The 17,381-nt window shown below is 38.2% G+C and overlaps 1 long non-coding RNA gene across 2 annotated transcripts in view; it reads right to left on the reverse strand.

Annotated features, from left to right (window-relative positions):
- Window positions 1-17,381, reverse strand: part of LOC306802150 — a 35,535-nt gene that overhangs the window by 17,443 nt on the left and 711 nt on the right. For both annotated transcript variants that reach the window (XR_013774282.1, XR_013774283.1), the window contains exon 2: window positions 1,668-1,812. This is a non-coding gene — a long non-coding RNA (uncharacterized lncRNA). The remainder of the gene's footprint in view (window positions 1-1,667; window positions 1,813-17,381) is intronic.

Raw genomic sequence — 17,381 nt, forward strand, 5'->3', positions numbered from 1 at the left:
GGCACTGAAGAGCAAAATACTGGGAACCGACTGCCTCAAGCTCCTTGTCCAGGGTTGGCTTAAACCACTCCCACTTCTTCCCCCCACCAGTCCCCAAGAGTTGCATTTTTCAGGGGGAGAGGGTGAGGAGGCAAATTATATATGCTCTGGGTCAGTTATAAAACATGCCCTCATGAAGTGTAACTGTTGAGCATCAGAAGACTTCCCTTAAAAAGATGCTGTACGAGGCAAACTCAGAAGCAGAGCGAGTTGGGAATTTTTCAGTGCATGTTCTTCCACTGGAGGACAACAATTTGTTGAAACTGAAACTTTACAACTTTTACTGCAACAGTCTGACAAAACTTACAACAAAAACCATTTCTCAGGTCCTGAATGGAATTTCAGTTAAAAACAAAAGCATGTAAACAAGAGCAGAGTGCAGGTTTTTGGGATAGGAAGTGATTGCTAGAGTCAGGCTCCAAACCCTGCTGTGCTTGATTTGGCTTCTCCTTTAGGACACACTCCAAGGTGCCAGAGGCTACAGATGGTTATGGATCAGTCTCCCTCTTTATTGAGTGTTTTTTTATTAAAACAGCTGCAAGCTTTTAATATAATTTCAGAGTGACACAAAGGGGAATGAAGGTCAAAATTGAAAGAGTGACACTTCTGTGAGATGGGGAAATATTTCCTAGCTAGTTCTATGTGGTTCTCATATGATTTGTCTGAGTGTTTGAGACAATTCTCCAGCAAATTTCCCAGTCTGACACATATGCCTTTTTTAGGCTTTAAGAACAACTCAGTGGGCAGCAGAGCAATAAAGGTCAGATGAAGAGCAGCAGAGGTACACAGCAAACAGTAAATCCCTCTGTGGAATGAAAGAAACTGTAGGTTGAAAAGTCACTGGGAGAACAAAGATGGATAGTAATCTCTTCTAAAACTTCTCCCTCAGTGAAAGTTTCTGTATGAGTACTGATCATTCAATAACCCATTTCACAATCAAAAGCACCCAGGGTGCTTTCCCAGGCCCCACAGATCTCCTTATTTTCCACCAAGACAAAGCACCAACATGAGTTCACTCCAGTGAAACTGCTCTGTACCAAGAGTCAGGTATCAGCAGTCACGTGGCTTTGGATAATTCATGCTCAATTTTTCAGGTAAAGAACAATGATTCATGTCTTAAAAGATATGACAAACATATTTTAAACTCTCTAAGTTTAAGAGATATGTAGCCCCATACATTTGTAAAATATTATTTTCTAATTGTCATCATAAATATGATTAAAATTCCATTTTTTTCTGTTGCTCTGTTTGAATGTTGCTTATATATAAAAAGCTATTCTGACAGCTTCCAGATGTTAATGGTGACCAACTAAAAACTAGCCATGTTGGTGGGTTCTAACACATAACCTGAACAGGAGTCTGAGAGCAATGAGATCTCAGAATTTTGATACCCAAAATCATCCTAGAAGTGGCCCACCTTTTTATTATTGTTTACAGAGATTTGATTTGGTTTAGCTGCTTTGCAACATAACAAACACAGGACCAGCTTCCCTGTTACTTTACGCTTCTTCCTTATTTTACACTGCATGGGTTTCAATTCCCAGCTTATCCTGCAAGATTTAAATGGTGAGAACAGGTCCTTTTCAGTGAAGGTAGAGGGATGTGGCCTCAAAGAGAACAGACTACACCTTGTACCTGACACACAGCCACAGGAGGAGGCACCAGCAGATGGGGCCTCACGACAGGTCCTGTGTCACCTCCTGGGGTTTCCCGAGAACCGCGCACTGGCCCAGCCCGGCTTCCTCTGCACACTGCTCACAGCACTCAGCGTCCCTGAAAGCCAGGAGCAGATCATTTCAGTTTCCATCATCAGCCATTTCCTAAGTATCAATTCACCTAATTTAAAAAATACTTTTATTTTTTTACAAAACATTAATCACAGGAAAAGCTTACAAACAGCAAAGCTCTTTTACAAGAAATCCTTGTGAGAATATGACTAACGCACCTGTACTTTTTAAATATAATAAAACATTGAGTCAAGGCCAACTCCTACTCTTAACTCTGATTTTTCTCTTTTGTTGTTTTGTCCTTACAACTTTTCAATCATTTTCTGTATGGAAAAAACCATCAACTTAGTTTCTGAACACAAGTCCTTTCACTTCTTCTTAGAATTCAGGATTCTCACAAGTGCTGCAGTGCAAGTGGCCCACACAATCCTTTCATCTACAGTAGCAAAGGAAATGCTTTTCACTTTCAGGGCACTGCATAGTAGGTTTGGAGTTTTCCCAAATACAATGATCTTAAACTTGCTGTTCATTGGTTCAGTTTTTTCCTCATCTCTGCTTGTACTGATTTTGCAGAGAATGTTTAGGTACACTTATATTTTAAATGAATACTTGGATCTTTGTGTTCAAATTCTACATGTGGAAAACAGGAAAACTATTACTAATTATGCAATTAACACTGATAGGCAGGAGTTGAGTATAATTATAGAACATAAAGAATAAGAAATCCATACACAGCACAAACTTCAGATCATATTAGCATTGGAGTTGTCAGAGAAAACACAATACCTTTTTTAACATGGGCTAAGCTACATGGCTACAGGATTGGTTGACATTCCTCCTATCAGCTGTTTGGCAATCACCCATATTATTATTTCTTTTTACTTACATAATTGCCAGTTTAAATACTAAATTAGGTGGCTTAAATTATTTTAAGTTTCCCACAAATAAAATAATAAACCTTGGGGATAAAACAAGTGACAAAATGAACACATGTACATCTGTAGAGTTATTAACAATGCTTCTGCAAATATTTCTGCTCAATATTTGTGCTTCCTGTTTAACATCAGAAATTTCTCTCCCACAGATCTTAGTTTCACTCTCTTTTTTCCTTGGGCATTTAAGAGGAATTTTTTGACATTTTTGTTTAGCCACACACAGCTAAGTGTTCTGGAGGCCATAATGATACTGCTGTATGGGATATATCATAAAGTACACAGTATCTCAGAAAACATTCCCCCAGTTTTTCTGAATGTGGAATCTAAACATACAGATTTTCATAGATACCAGAAAAGAACCACTTGTACAATTTTACATGAACAAGTGTAAAAACTTGCAAAACTTGTACAATTTTACATGGATATAGAAAACAGCATTAGGGGAAAATTATTTAACCACATGGCAATGCAGGAATTAATCAGAATAAAGTAATAAAATTACTTTTGGAATGGAGAGATGCTCTGGAGATGAGTGGGTTTTTTCAGAACTACATGTCATCATTCCTACTATTATTAAGCCAAAGTGCATTTTTTACCAATTCCACTAGGGGAGAAAAAAATGAGCCCAAATCAGGAGACAGACATATAAGGTAAATGTTCCAAAGCTGTACATCAAAATGAAGAAATTCATCAATGCAAATCAGTTCTTGGTTTCTGTGAGATCAGGATTAACACTGGATTATTCAGAAGGAGGCACCAAGTTCCTGCAAAATGCAGCAGTGAAATTTCACTCTCATTTACTCATGAAGATTAAAGCAGAGTCAGCAACTTCCTCAGGCACGGGGGAGGCAGTGTCATAGCCAGAATGACAACATGGGAGTCTCTGAACCACAGCCCTGCTGAAGGTCACACTTTACCACTCTAGGTAATCCTACAAAAACCCATCAGGGCTGGGCAGAAAGGAAGAAATTAATATACAGTTATCTAGGAGAACAGGAAGAATTAAGACTCTATAACCCAGCTAAAAAAACAGGAGAGGGAAAACCCTGAACAAGCAAGGATCCACTACATAGCATGGGGGAAACCCCTGCATTCTACCTAAGAGACATTTGTTAATAATGAAAATATAACCCAAACCACAAGAGTTATTCTGTATCTTAATTTTTTTGTTTGTTTGTTAAAAAGATAGGAAACGGGGTCAGAATTCCTACTGTTTGTCATGATGTAAAAGAAATCCGTTTTAATCACCCAAGCTTTGCACATTAAGATTGTGATATATTGGGACATCAGATTTGGAAGATAACATTTGCAAAAATAAATATTTGAAATGAAGCAAAATTTTAGATAGATGTTTAAGTCAAGGAACATAGAATCACAGAATGTTTTGGGTTGGAAAGCACCTTAAAGAGATCATCTAGTTTCAACCCCCTTGCCACAGGCAGGGACACCTTCCACCAGATCAGGATGCTCAAAGGATAATAAATGTGCAAAAAAACCAAAAACCCCCCAAAACTTTCCTTGTACTAGAGCTACCTTCATTACACACCACCCATATGCATATCCACCTCCTAAAGAGCCTCTTGAAATGTCAGTCATTGAACAGTGTGAGATAAACCATGATCTCTACTTTCACAGACAAATACACCAAATTTTAAGTGCTGAAAGATTCAAGCTGAGAAAATCCAGCTGAAATCTCATCCAAATTTCTACTATGTGTGATTTGCACACTTCCTCTACCCTACCTTTATCAGCTAGAATTTCTCAACATAACTGGGCTCTTCCATGAATCTGGCAACATAGCCCAAGGCTAGGTTTAAACAGGGGAAAGTCAGGGAACTCTTCCCAAATTTTTAAGCCTAGATCAGTGTTTTCTAAAGTGACATTTCTGGTTTGGGAATAAATGCAAACAAACAATCTACCATAAACTTTTGTACTGATGCACAACATGCCTCAGGAAAATCTGTACATCTCTTACTACTCAGTTTTCCACAGCAGCTGAGTCCTTCCCCACATAAATCCAAATCAAAATTGTTCCAACGTGACTTTTTATGGCTTCTAGTCACTTCTGATATTTTTGGCATAAAGCACAGTAACAATTTTGCTATTACACCATCAGAAAATGGAAGAGGTGTAGTAGGACTCAATAAATCTCAGTGTTTCATTTCACACCTCCTAAATAAATAGGAAATGGATTCTGGGATTTAAAAAGTCAAAGGATTCTCTTAGTCATGCTTAGGCACTGGCATCATAAAAAGTGACATCTTCCCAAAAACTCCTTCCTTCTATCCATTAGATATGCTTCTTACCTTTACTTCTTTGTTTTAGGAAACAGCTGGTCAGTGTACATGTTCTAATTTTCTTAAGTTCTTAGTGGTTTTAAGAGATTTTAATGTCTAACATTATCAGTTGATATCATCTTCCCATTACAAAGGGCATAATGACTTGCCTCTGCCATCAGGGAAAGCAATTTTCAGCCATAAAGTGTTTTGCCAACTAAAAATTGCAAAACAAAAAATATCAAAATGGGAAAAAAGATATGTATCATTCTATTAATAAGCTTCAATTTTCAGATGTTCACGTTAACAATGGCTAATTCTTATACTCCATAACCAACCACTCAATCTTGACAGGATCAGGAAGAACCATCAACATTAAATCTCTTTAAAAATCAAGATTCAAAATCTTCATATTAAAACTTAATATCAAAATTTGAAAAAAAAAAATATATTACATCAAAACAATCAGAAAATCCTTTGAATAGGAGATGCTTCACAGCAGTCATGTTTCATTTCTTTCTGGAAATATTAAGAGCTTTATCTGGGGCACTCAAAAGCTGATCAAAGCCTCACATTTTGCATAGAAATCTAATTACCAGAAAAGGCTTCTGGAAAGCAGGGATTAGAAACCAGTGAAAAAAGCCTGGCACTTTATTTAAATATCTGGCTCAAATCTTTACACTTTAATTTAGAATCAAATGGCTTGAGTCAGATTGGACATTAAAGGCCAAAAAAAGAATGTTTTGCAATAGGAAGTAATTATATAAATTTAGCATAAATATAAAAGCAATTTTCTAGAATCAAATTAATAACAAAATTTCATGTTCACTTCTCTTTCTGTAGCCTAAATCTAAAAAAATATACTGAAAAGTCCTTTTATCATCTATGTGGTAATGCATAGTTGCAGTTTCATGCATTGAGTATGAGCGTAAGGTGTAGGAAATCCTCCATTTCCCTACAGGAATTCCCTAAATATCCAAGGTATTTATTTGTATTTGAGGAGACTGAGGGGTCATTGGGGTCCTCAGCATCCTCACAGGAGCAGTGGAGGGGCAGGTGCTGATCCCTTCACTCCCATAACCAGGGACAGGACTTGAGGAAATGACATGAAGTGAACCAGGGAGGGTTAGGTTGGATATCAGGAGAAGTTTCTTCCCCCAGAGAGTGCTTGGGCACTGAACAGGCTCCCCAGGGAAGTGGTGACAGCACCAAGCCTCACAGAGCTCAAGAAGTGTTTGGACAGTGCTCTCAGGCACATGGCTTGATTCCTGGGAAATGTACTATGCAGGGCCAGGAGTTAAAATTGATCCTAATGGATCCCTTGCAACTGAGGGTATTCCATGATTCTGTAATATTCATGGGCTACACCCTGCATCAGATGGATACGTTCCACTTTTCCCTTGTCCATAGTTGGAAGGTGCATTTATGTTACCTGTTTTCATATGGGGCTTTTTTTTTTGTTCCATCCTATCCTCCTTTCCCATCTTTGGCTCTCTCCTTCCAGAAAGCAACACCTTAGCATGTGGATGCAAATGCCACTCCATGGCCAGCAGCATAATCAGGTGATTACATTAGAATAAACCACAGTAATTTTCATACTTGCTTCCACAACTGGTTTTTTCTGTGGTTAAAAAGGGAACTTCTCACTGATCACACATTTGCTGGCCCCCAATCCATCTCCTGGAGCCAGCCCTTCTCATGTGCTGTACTTCCGATATGCCAAATCCAAAAGCTGCTTTTCTTACAAACTTTTGAATCAAATAGGCAAAAAATGACACATTCAGGGACTTGTTGGCTCCTGTTCACTGATATTTGTATTTGTATTTCTTTGTATTGCTAAAACTTTTAAAACGGGATCTGGACAGCACGGGAGGACTAAAAGCTTACTCTCTCATGCATTTCATTATGGAATATATGACTGAAGTTGCTGTGATGCACTTGCCACCAATAAATCACTGTCAATCTTTCCTTCAGCGAGATATGGAAAATTAAAAGTACAGTAATTTGAATAACGGTGGGAAGACCAATACCCCAAATTTCTCCATCGCTTTTGCTTCCATTGCCAAATTTGTCACGAAGAAAGTCCAGAGACCAAGTGAGAACCCAGCACTAGAATTTCAACCTTGCTTTCCACAGTAGGTTCTACTGACCTTCACACCTGCCTATTGAAGCAGCAAATCATCCAACACACATTGTAATTGTGTAATTTAAACTCTTACTCTGTGGTTTAATAGACTTCACCTATTCTATTAAGATTGCAGAAACCAATGAGGAGTATAAACTCTAATCAGATCACTGTGGTCCCTTATGAAACCTCTAACTACATGATCAAAGTTTCTATTTCCTGCACTTTTTAATACTAGTGAGCAAAAGTAAATGGTAATAGATATGATAAAACCAAATGGTTTTATGGTATTTGGATACTTTAGCCCACTCTTCTCAAGAGTATATTCCATTGCTTCAGAAGTGCAAGTGTGAAAACCAGTCATATTCTTTCTGCTACTGTGCTGTTCAGTCTTGCCTTGATGTAAACTGCCTCCAGAGCAGCAGAAATAAAGTAAAAGCATCTTTCCCAAACTCCAGGAAACCTTGATGTGCAAAACCTCACACCTTAATCCTGCTGAACCCAAGTCTTCTAGGAATTATTATTACCCATAATTGCTCAGTGGTGTGCTCAATGTAATACAACAGCAGATTCTGTTCTGCATTTATAGTGAATGGACAGGATTTGGATTTCACTGCTTACTGGGCATTATTATAAATGTGAATAACAATAATGGTTCATGCATTTAGACAGAAAAAGTGCTCCAGGTCTGAAGTGTTTCACACCTCTTACAATTCTGCTACACAAGAAATCTCTACTGGTGTGGAACATAATACCCTATTTCCTAACTGACTGGGTACAGCAGAAACTTACCCTCCCCATTCCAACACAACCTTGGAAAAACTTGCTTCTACCAAGATCCATGGATTTTCCAGAGCCTTCCATGATGCTCTTTAGGCACCAAAGGGAAGAAGCACACTGTGATGTCTGATTTCTCCACTGAGGCTGAGAGCTGGGCAGGAGCTGACACGGGCTCCACCCCAATCGTCCAGATCAGAGGCGAGGCAGAACACCCGATGATCTCCTGTGCAGCCCACGCCAGAGCGTTTCCCTTCTGAGAAAAGCCCGGGGCGGGAGGGAGCGTGACGCACGCGCGGGGCTACGGGGTCGTGACGTGCCTGGGGCAGAAGGCAGCTGCTCCAGGGGCAGGCACTCCTAAAATCACCACAGATTGCAATTATGAAATATGCTCTCACCATGCTGCATACATTTCATTATGTCTCACATATACTACTGACACCTTGGGCAGGGGATAAATTTAGATCTGAGCACTGTACTGATGTTCTTGTGCCAAATCAAGTGAACATAATCTTCCTATACATGAAATACTTGAGTGTTTTTGAACAAACTAGAGATACTGAACAGACAAACTCCTTAAAAACTGTCATTTTTAGTAGTAACAAATCATTACAGACACATAAGAAATTCAGCTTGTCTACTACAGCATTTGCATTAGGACCAAAGATGGCTCTTCTCCATCTATGTTAATAAAATTATTTTCAAAATGAGTAAAAGGGAAAAAACCAGGAACACACCTTACCTCTGAATCCCACTGACACAGAGGATTTTCCCATCCTAAAAGGTATTTTTTTCTCCAGCTTTATGTTCAAATTCATGTCATACCAGGTCACTAGTATGGAAATTTGCCCTTGTAAGCACAAACATTTGCATTTGTATTCATTGTTCCTGTGGGGTATCCCTTAAAACTCTCACTCAAAAATAAAGCAAATGACAACTTCTAATTATTTTTGGTGAAGAAGGGGAAGGGATGCAGTCCCCTCATTTCCAAACAGCAGAGCTTCACAAGGCTCAAGCAAGGGCAACAAACACAACTAATTTTCTGTTGTTTTGTTCAGCAAACAAGTAAGACAGTAAGGAAAGGCTAGAAGAGAGGCAATTCTTGTGGACAAAGTCCCACCTAATTCTGAGTGTCACAGCATAGGTGGGTGCTACCTCTTTCAGTACAAGGACTAAAAGGTAAAAGCATCAAATAAACCTAGCAGGACTCAGGATCAGAACATGCAGAGCCACAGTAGGCTGATGTGTGGAACCTGACAAACATCTGTGCTGTGGGTCCTAAGAGTGATTTAAGCAAGCACAGGAATATCATACTGGCCTTGGGCACAGTGGGAGAAAGAAATCAGTGTGGGCAAGCTCCTGTTGTTCCTCAGTAAACTCCACACAACCAGTCTGAAGCAAGCAGGAAAAATGAGTGAATGGAAAATGGAATCAAGGGAACTCAGAGAATGGGAACATCATTACAGTGCACAACTGGGAGCCAGCAAGCACTGAGGGGGTACCTCAACACCTTTTGTCCCTATCTAGTGACAAATCTAGGCCATCTGCTTAGCATGTGCACTATCACAGCACTCAGCAAGACAAGACAGGGTTCTTTGTCTGTGGGCTCTTAGCATCCTGTATGGTCATAACCTGACACTGGCCTTTTGACCCAGTAGAGCAATTACAATTTGCATTTCATCATACACTTCTTAAAATCCAGACCCTGAGAACTGTTTGGCAACAACCTGGCTTGTCAGTGTATGTACCAACCTCTTTTCCACTGAAAAACAATAACACTGAAAACCAGAAATCTTTTGCTTTTGGACTTCCTCCACTTCTCATTCCAAAATGAAAACAAGCATTGCTCTAATTTGAGCTCCCCAGAGTAACTGACAGATCTGTTCCCTTTGGCCACAACAAAGCACTTTTTCCTATTAAGTTCTGATTAGATTTCCTCTTTTTAGGACACCTCTATTTTGCTTTCCCTCACGGATTTGTGCCTCATCATCAGTGCACTTGTATTGGTCTCTACAGTGAGTGTGAACCAAAACTAGCAGAGGTTAACACTTGTATTACTTTGTGGGTATACCAAGAACACTTTTAGCAGGTTTTGTGCCCATTGTACTACAAGGAAATTGGTAACTAAAGTTTTGGCAACACTTCACTGTGGAGACAGCCTTAAAAAGTGAATTTGGATGTAAAAGGAAAACCTGAGTGAACAGGACTAATCATCCTTGTAAATATATGTTGGGCTGCCTGAAGATAGTTTATTTGCTTGAGCAACTTCTTTTTGTCTAGGAATAATCTATGCCCTTGGTAAACACAGCACATCATCTTAATGTGCATTACATCCAGCCCTAATCCTCACCTTTTACTGATCAACCTGCCCAATTCTGCATAACTCTCACAGTAACTCATCTTCTCATTCACACTTGCAATCACACCAAATTCTACCAAAAAATAAAAACACTGACTCTAAAGTTCATAACCTTTGTAAAATTACTTCCTGAAAAGTAGACTATAGTGACAGGAAACACCAGGGCTAAATTAAACTATACCTTAACTAAATCCACAGCTATTAAACAATCACAGCCAAGATTTCTAGAAAGATGAAACTCATGTGTCACACACCTCCTAAGGAGAGATTAAAATTACTTTCCCCAATGACAGGCTCATTTATAACTAGAACATTTTTTTATTTTTAAAGTAGTCCCTCTTAATGTTGGTCCTTTCAATGGAAAATTACATCAAACATTGGTTTCGTGAAGAGATTCCCAATTGTCAACTATTTCCAGGTCATTTTAGTCAAGCCTCCAAAACCAAAAGTCTCTCTTATAAAAATTCCCCACTGACATCCTTGCAGGAAAAATTCACTCTAACAATTACTCATTCTGGGCTTGGGGTTTTTTGGCACTTTCTCTTGATCAGCGACAATATTCAACTAGCTAAATCAATTATTCACTCCTACATTTAAATACATTAGGGATACACTTAATTTATCTGCAAACTATTCTACTTGTAGCATCTATCAAAAAGACAGAGCAAAGGCTGAAGAAAAAGTGGTAAATGTGTCCCTTTTATGCCTTAAAATCAAATGGAAAACCACTGTCACTCAATCCTTTATTCAAATCTTCACCATGCTTCCACAAGTCTCCCAACTGAGCAGAATAGAATATTAAAGGTTTATTTTCTACAGACTATTGCTTAAAACTATGAGATCTGCAAGCAGAAGTCTGAAACATAGCTAGAAAGTGTTAAATTTACAGACCATGATGAAAAATTGGTTATCACTTTCATCAGGTATATGAATTCTGCTCTGGTTCCTGTGACTCTACTGACAGCAACCCCATACTATAATAGGAGTCTGAACAAAATCTGCACATGAACTAAAGCACCAATCAAGATGTTCACTTCAGCTGAATACTCCTTTGTTCTGGTGATGGAGAAAGGAGGCAAGCACCTTGATCAACAAGATGCCAAATGCTTTAACAAAACCACAACCTGTCCCCAAAATTCACCAGTCAGCAGGTTTGCAAGGCAGAAAACAAAAAAAAAGAAAAAACAAAACAAAAAGAGAAAGATGCAAGTTTTCAGATTAGAAAGACAAGTAAATCTAAACTGAGAAGTCAGATCCTATGCAAAAACTTTTCCAGACTTTGAAGTTGTACAGATTAGAGGTTTAGTCAGCGTGTGTCATTTACTTTTAGTCACTTTCTAAAAGAGAAAATCAGCCCTTATTCCTTAAATTAGGTACAAGTACCAAAAGTATAAATAATCCACTAAAACAAGAATCTTCTCCCTTTCCAAATCCCTGATCCACAAATACCACTTCCCTTTAAAATAATTAATCTTCCTTGAAAATATAGTCAAGGCTTTTGAAGTGTTTCTTAAAACTTTTCAGGCAAAGTGCATTTTCTTATATCATTGTTTTAGCACAACAATATTAAATTTGGAGATAAAATGAGATACAAATCAACTAACCTTTCATAACAGTGCATTAAAACCAAATAAGGTCACTAGTACCTGCCCCCCACACTTTTTAAAGGCAGGGTTTTTCCAGTTCAGCATTTGTAGCACTACTTTATCCTCTGTGCTTCCAGAGCAATTTAAAATAACTTCACTTCCCATTAAAATGCAATCAGCTCTGGTGAAGTCAAGCTGGGAGGATGAAATAAATGAATAAAACCCCAAGTAATTGTTTGCCCAGTAATAAATATGAGCACAGACTGAGCATGATAACTGAAATCTGACCAGCACAGCAAGTTGTGTGTTAACATCAACTGAGGGTTTGCTGTTTCTCAGCTCATCAATACATTCCAACCCATCTCTTCCTCACCTGCATGCAATAAAAATGGTCAAAACAAGATCTGTTGTTTTCTCCTGTTAGACCACAAATCCTGCAGCACATTATTAAGCAAAAACAAATCACTCAAACTTCTGTGCACAATTTATTAAAAGCTGCATATTCCACCCTCCTGCCTGAATGTGCAAGCCTCTTTTGGTCTTTGAAAAGAATGAAGAGATAAAGAGCTGATTCCAATTACATCTAGACTACAACCAGAGTTACAATTTTGTGCACAATTTTGTATAGATCTGGCTGCAAACTTGCTGAAAAGTTCTGATAGAATGCTCAGGCTTCTTTTCTAAGTTCTACAAGATCTGAAAAAGAAAACAGTAGGAAGCTGGAGAAAAGCTGACAGTCCAGTGCTCAGCAGTTCATCTCAACAGAAACTAGTTATTATCAAGAATAAATAGAGGACAGAAATATATAAGGTGCCAGAAAAAGTTTCAAAGTGCACAAATGTTACAATATTGCAAGCTCCAATAGCTACTAGGATTTGTTTATGACCCTAGACATGAAATGTTTGTACTTATTTCAAAACCAGGAAATTAAGATGTTCTGCAGAGCTGGGATTGCACTGCTAATTAGCACTGAGTTAATGATTAAGGGACAGACACACACTAATAAAAAGAATGATAGTAATGGCTATGTTTAATCCAAGCCAAAATGTATTCTAAGCAACTTTCAGTAGATCTACATCCCCTCTGACTGCAGGATCAGTAGATGTAATGTGGGTTTCCAAAATGCAATCTCGAGTGAAATAGTTACCCACATAGCCCTGCACATCCTAAATGCTACAAAATTTCAAATGACAGCAGCGTGCAAACCACAATTTATTCCACACAGCTTCAGCAGCTGACTTCACTGAGCACAACTGTGTTTCACATAACGCCAGAACCTGTTGGGCAGCAGGGGGAGTATTTTGCTCAGAACTACACTTGAAGAAAACCATGAATTTTAAACACTTCATATCCCAAAGAAATAAGCCAATAGACACATGAAGCAGAAAAGAAAAACAAACAATTTTGAAAAATTATCTATGCCAGACTTCAGTGTCAAATGACTGCCTACAGTCAACTTCAGTGGTGTGATACCCATCACGAGATGCAGTGGGTTAGGTATCATCAATAAAATCTGTAAACACTTTACAGTGGTGCATTTTCATTCTAAGCTGCAGAAAAGTGAAAGTTGCACACAACAAAAAAAGAGTAGCATTAAGATAAACAGCAATAGAAGGAATAGTTTATCATCTCCAAACAAGGAATTCTGCTGGATTTTTCTCATAAACGTTTTGCTATAAAGACCGAGTTGGGCACCAAAGCTTACACTGCCTTTACAAAAGACAACAGGTAAGAAAAAAAACCTTCAGACAGGAAGCCAACTTTCTTCCTGTTGTTTAATCAACAATTACAACCCTAAGATTAGAAGGCTTCTTTCTTCTTCACTAAAGTAATGATTAAATGATACACCTTTAGGACAACATTTTGTATGGCAGGAGTATATTCTGTGGCCTGCTCTATGGGGGAGTAGGACAGCACAGGGAAAAAGTGTTTCATGCAGGAAGCACAAAGAGAGGCTGCCAAAAGTGAGTGTGGGCTTCTCTTACAGCAGTGAATGTAGGTAAAATCCCTCCTGCTTGATAAAAATTCCCAAGTGTCATCAGGGGAGGAAAAACAAAAGTAATGATTCTTGCCATACAGGTAGAACATATGAAAAAATGTGTAATAAAACCTCTTCTTCGTGACGCCCCCATCATTTTCCCCCCCAGAAAGAAGAGTATAAATACACTAAACAGCTTAATGACACTTATCAGCTCTCACCATCCATCCCAACTCTAATCTTGGCATCCAGATAACACTGACACGATGTGCAAAGTCCTCGTCTTTGGCTGTATTGCAGCAGTAATTCTCATGACTGCAGCATATGGAGCACCTCTTCAGGAGACTAAACTATCACCCGATGAAAAACAGAAACTTCTTGAAGCTTCAATAAATGATTTAGCACTCCTGAAACACATTGACAATGTAAGTGGTGACTTTCTTCTATCTGAAGATTGATTTGTAATTTGCTTTTTTCTATGTATTTTTTTCTGAAAAATTAACTCTTGCCCCCTTCTTTACAGAATTTTCTTGACTTTTACACACCGAATGACAAAGAGGTGAGTTTGAATTTTCTGTTCAGTTTTCATTCAATTTAGGGAGTGTAATTTCTTAAAGAAACTCCTGCTTTTGCTTTTTATTCTCAAGCATGAAAAGGCTGATATGCAATATTATCTCATTGCCTTTGTGCAATAAGTAACACAAAATGAACAACTCATATTCATTCTGCTTAAAACATGCTTGAATTAAGAGGGAAAAAGGGGTTAATGAACAATTTTAAGATGGTATAAGACTTGCAGGAGGCAATACTGTTGTGTTAACTCTAACACAGGAACAATTCTGAGAATGAAACCAGACTTAGAAATAGATTAAAGCAGTATCCACATGAAATCACCCACATTTTATCTCAACTAGAGACAGAGCCACTAGTTGGTTCTGCTTAAGATGTTGTAAATTTTTGGCATCCCATCAATGATGAAACTCAATTATGCTCTACTTAATGCTCTTCATGAATAGAACTTAAGCAAGCCCTTCTGAATACATAGACAGTAAATCATGTTGTATGGCACTGAGTCAATACCTGAGACTTATTCCCACAAGAATACCATCATTGTGGCCACCCCTCTCTGAAACACAGCACATCAGCGTGCACAGTGTTCCAAATACAGCTCTACTGCAGACAGGCTGCTGATCTGTACTACCTTTCATTCAGCCTCATAAACAAGAGCATGAATTATTTACTACTGGGAAGTAGTTAAAAGCTTTACAGTTATCTACGAGCTGCTTTGAACCTCTGCTAAGTTTCTAATTCAGAAGACTTCTCACTTAACAGCACTTCTGTTTCAGTACAGATTTAAAGTCAGATTCTGCAACCACTTCCTTATCTATGTCCCTTTTCTCAGGTGCTGGCAGCATTAAGACCTGGCTATCTCAGAGCTCCAGAGCTTAAATGCAAATGTTTGGGGCTGATCAGTAACATATTCTCAGGGAGTGCCTGAAATAGCTTGCAAAAGTGGTGCACAAAGTTATTTACCCGCTCTGATGCGGACATGAGATAAAGCAAAGTGCATCAACTGAAGATGTCTCTAGGAGAGGCCACCTGTTTGCTAACCCATGATTTTCAGGTGGCAACCAGGAGTAAGGCTGGTTCAGGAATAAGCATTGCAGCTTTGTGTCTCCCAAAAGATACTGCAACACTGCACAAGTGTCTTGTAAACTCTTGAAAAGCTACAGAATTAAGGCCACATGTAACATCCCCCAACACAAATATACAGCAGAAAACAAACAGCTCAATTCCTAAGAGCAAAGTAAGAACAACAGGGAATTGAGATTTTGAAAACTGGAATAAGGAAAATAAGTCACACGTAACAATTCTGCTGACTGTTTTAGGAGTGCAACCACACAACTCTAGCATGTTTCCTGAAAGAACTGAATGTCTTGAAACACGATGTGGAAGAGAATGACATGCGACATGTTATAAACATCGAAAAGAATCTCGAGTATTTTAAGGTATGCAATCTTTTACAAGTGCTACAGAAAAAAAAAAAAAAAAAGAATAAAAATAAGTGCTTCACCATTAATGAAAAACAGTGCCAGAATCAGCGTGTTCATGCATCAATATCTGTTTCATGAGCGCTACCAACTCATGAAAATACAGGAGTTTGTACAAAAATGCACTAAGATTAACTACATGAAAATATCTATTTGCATGGTAATCTAATATAATAAAATAGATTTGAGTCCTACTGGCTACACAAGCCAACATTTAACAAAATATGACACTTTCTTTGCTGAATCATGCAAAGCATCTTATGCTGATAAAAGCTTGCTTTCAGGAGTGTAACAAATATTTACATAGGAATAGCTTTGAGAACTGTGCCCTATGTTTACAATTGGAGGGCCCAGGGATGAATGTGATACACCCTGATGTACTACTAAAATAAAACCCATGGCCTAGAGATCTTTGTAGCACTTTAGGAGTACTCTTCAGACTACAAATATTTAGGGGTTTTTTTCTGTTAAAGGCAAATCTTTACAGAAGTTGATGTATCATTGTGAAAACGAGCTAGCCAAAAAAAAGTTATAACCAATCAATAAAATTCTCTGTATTGCAGGACCCTGATTTCTCAAACCCAACATGCAAGAAGTGTGAATCCCATGAGAAGAAAAAGTTTGCTGAATTTCACCAAGAAATGACCAGCTTCTTGCAATCTATGCAGAAAGAAATTGTATAAGCTTTTTTTTTTAAACTGCTACATTATTTATTGAAATATTTAATTCTGAATAATTTATATATTTTGCCATGTGGCATACTACTAGCTTGTTGTCCATTTTGGGACCACTAAATGTTCTTAATGTGGGTGGTAAGAGTCTGTTCTAAGATCACACTTGATCCTCTCTGTAAGCCCTAGGGGCTCAATGTATTTTGGAAAACTCCTTCATTGTCACTTGACAACAACCTGAGACAACTATTTATTGAAAAAGCTATTAAAATATATTTGTAGATTATATTTAATAAACACCATGAACACATAAAAATCATGTCTAGAGTCTTCTTTGTTATGATACTGTCCTTTTTAAGGGTGACTTAATACTCCATTTTTAAAAAAAACACAAAAAACCCCAATGAAGCAGTCAGCAGCATGCAAGTGTGCAGGTTCTCCAGATTGAAAGCAAGACACCTGCAGACAACCTTTTTTTAAGCAATATAAAAGGCCAATTTATGCTGCCATATAGCACAAGGTATAGAATACCAAATTATTTCTCCTCAAAAAAGAAAGCTTTTTTCCTGAGCTGTATTACTTAGCTACATAAGCTTCCTTCAGGACACATTTTTCTCAGTGTGAGCAAGACACAGTGTTCTCAAAATTCCTCAGAGAAAGAGAAGCATTATGAAAACAGTAAGACACCTAAAATAACTGTGCAGGTAACTGAGGTCCCAGAACAACAAAACTGACATGAAATTGAGGATTAATGGATAAATCCATGTGAACACACTGCATTGTCAGAAATTTTTCTGTGTAAGCTCAGAGAAGTCACTCCTAAAGCAGATGGGAGTAATAACATCAGTTATGTGACA

This window comes from Erithacus rubecula (assembly GCF_903797595.1).
Source record: "Erithacus rubecula genome assembly, chromosome: 5".
NCBI classification, from domain to species: domain Eukaryota; kingdom Metazoa; phylum Chordata; class Aves; order Passeriformes; family Muscicapidae; genus Erithacus; species Erithacus rubecula.